General features: G+C 33.8%; 1 long non-coding RNA gene across 1 annotated transcript; it reads right to left on the bottom strand.

Annotated features, from left to right (window-relative positions):
- Positions 1 to 688: 688 nt before the first annotated feature.
- Positions 689 to 2,719, bottom strand: LOC139506277 (uncharacterized). Its single transcript, XR_011660010.1, has 3 exons — positions 2,619 to 2,719; positions 1,928 to 2,198; positions 689 to 811 (listed from the first exon to the last, which is right to left on the bottom strand). It is a non-coding gene; the product is annotated as an uncharacterized lncRNA (long non-coding RNA).
- Positions 2,720 to 3,021: the final 302 nt, after the last annotated feature.

Below are 3,021 nucleotides of genomic sequence, written 5' to 3'. Positions count from 1 at the left end.
CCAACAACTGTTTTTAGAATAAATGTGTTTAGTTCCGATGCAAAGACCTTATCAGTGACTCAATATTAACGCCAAAATATGCAATCTTTAATGATTTGACAACAGTATCGTAATTATATCCCTTCCTTAATAAGTCTATTCAAAGGTTTTGTAAGTTTCTGAGGTGAATACTGACACCTTTGTGCTTTATAAAGAATATTTCCATAAAAAATTGGATGTGAAATACCTGAAAGTATTAGAAGTCTGCATGTTGAGCTATATTTACGAATGATGTCTTTATACCGATGATAAAATTTAGTAAATTCACTGGACTAGTATATATTTGTTTAGGGGCCAGCTGAAGGACGCCTCCGGGTGCGGGTATTTCTCGCTATATTGAAGGACCTGTTGGTGACCTCTGCTGTTGTTTTTTATTTGGTCGGTTGTTGTCTCTTTGACACATTCCCCATTTCCATTCTCAATTTTATTCGTTGACTTCTATATTCACAGGTACATGTATTAACGACTTTATGACGTGTCAAAACACAGTTGTCCAAAGATTGCTTCAGTGTACATGTACCAACACTTGTATATACATGAACATGTATGTATTTATCCTTTTAAAATCTGCTTAATATTACTATTACTACTCACTATATTCACAAATACTGAATAGTGATAAGCAGGTCCACCTCTGCATGGAAAATCATGCCATTTGTAGGAATCATCTACACGGATCTGAGCACAATCTTCAAAGTCCCCTTTGCAAATAGGAAACCAGTTTGAGTCACTCCTTGACCATGTTGCCAGTAACCCCAAGTCATCTTTTCTCCTGATTAAAAAAGAAGATTTCTTTATTTCAATTTAGAAACATGAGACATATTAAAAAAAAAGTCTAGATAGAAATTCTATTTTTCGTGTCCTATATTTTCAAATTTAACAATTCTCTTTCAAGATTTTCTATAATATTATTGAAGACCCATATTTGGTGCCATCGGTTGGCAGCAGTCCTTTTTCGCCAATTACTGTTTTTCATGGGTATTATTTGCGCCAAATTTTGTTTTACTTTAAAAGTATCACATGTTCGGAGAAATTTCACCATGAAGATGATCATCTGGAGAGAAATTACTTAAGACGCATTAGACAGTCAATGTGCAGAGAGAGAATAGAACTTATTGCTTTGCTGAATATTTAATAAAAGATATGCCAAAATAGAAGAAAATAGAAGTTTAGGGTTTTGCTGATTATATTTTAGCTACATATGTTAATGACACAGTGCTGTGTTCCCACCATGCGTATGGGCTTTATTATTATTAGGTATTATTATGAACTGTTTTGTGCATTTCAACCTCTAATATTTGTGTTTTTGGACAATAAAGTGAAGTTATACAAGCTACTATATACATTAAATTGGACAGTACCCATGCAGCAGCTAAGAAGATATATTTCAGAAAAGGAAACATTTGCCGTGTAACCTGCCGGTTCCAAGTCAAAATAAAGTAGTAGGGAAGTAATTTTACTTCTAATTGGCGCAATCGTATGTTTTATTTTTAGCGCAAACGATACCCATGCAATTTTAAAATATGTGACGCAAACGTACCATTAGAGAAAAAAGTTGTGGCGCAAAAGGACGCATTATTGGCGCAAACGTATCTCTTCCCTTCGGTTGTTATCTGCGCTTTGGGCGGGTTGTTGTCTCTTTGACATTCCCCTTTTTCATTCTCAATTATATATATCTTTTAAAATTAGTTTAATGTTTAACAGATATGTCTTTTACCCACTTATGCTTTTTGAGTATTTACTAATTAACAACAATTAAGAGTTGATTACTAGTAACTTATTATAAAAAAAGAAATACAACTAACAGTGTTTATGACCGTGTAGTCGGTAAAGAGGAATATGTGTGCTTTAGTAAAACATGTCCCAATAAATGACGCTTGGTATTTACCTGTGACCCATTTCCATTCGCCTTCATGGTCTCCGTCTGTTCCGCCGATCCCAAACTCCCTTTTTATCCCAACGAAGGTATTTTAAAGCATTCATTACAAACTGTTGCTTTGTAAGGTCTTTGATGACAACCAAATCTCCACCATGTTGTTGACAGTGTCCTCTCGCATCATTCCAGGAATGTTCGTCGTGAACTATTTCAAAACACGTGTCTATGTAGGCAAATAAGTTTGAGTTCCTAGGTAGAATTGGAGGACATCGTGTTAAATCATCTGTAATGAGTAAACATGAAATAAATAAACAATCATAGCATGATGGACAAATTCATACAAGTTCTTCAATATCCTTAGCCATAAATATACAAGCAGTTGGTGAGAATAAATATTGTAGCAGACTTTTTATATTTAAAAAATAGGGTTACACTTCCATAGAACTTTATTACAAGAACTCAAGACAAATCCAAAACATGCATACTGATTAAAAGGAACAAATACAATGTTCACTTTGTTGACCAATAGAAGTCTTTCCATATTGTCATTCAGTACCATTATAATTTTATATGACCCACATCGTATATTCCTCCAATAAAAAAAAAAAACTGACGGCCACGAAAAAGCACAATAATGCTGAAACGTGCTTTAAACACCAATCAATCATTCAATCAATTTATTCTGTACAACATACTGGCTTACCTTTGTTAAAGATGACATTTGCTCTAAAAGTACGACTAAAAAGCTTAAGAATAAAAGTACTGTTTCCATGTTTGAGTTATGCTAATTTTTCACATGCACATTCACTTTATATACATTTAGTTGTGTACCTTATCAACATAGACATGTAGATAAACAATGACCGATGGAATAACGGCATTTGTAGATAACTACCACAACGAACCATGTATACAATGACATTCGGTAAGGATGACTGTCTTTGTTCGAATTTTGTTAAATTGTACAATAACAACATTCGATATCCTGACCACTCGTACGTGCTCTTATCGGTCATCGAATGTCCCGAACATTGAACACAGTGAATGTAAATGAATCATTAGATAGAGAACATGAATTTTTTTTAGAAATATTAATAGCGGTTATT

The sequence above is a fragment of the Mytilus edulis genome, unplaced genomic scaffold (genome assembly GCF_963676685.1).
Source record: "Mytilus edulis unplaced genomic scaffold, xbMytEdul2.2 SCAFFOLD_1002, whole genome shotgun sequence".
Classification (NCBI taxonomy): Eukaryota; Metazoa; Mollusca; class Bivalvia; order Mytilida; family Mytilidae; genus Mytilus; species Mytilus edulis.
This window is presented reverse-complemented; position numbering and strand designations above follow the sequence as displayed.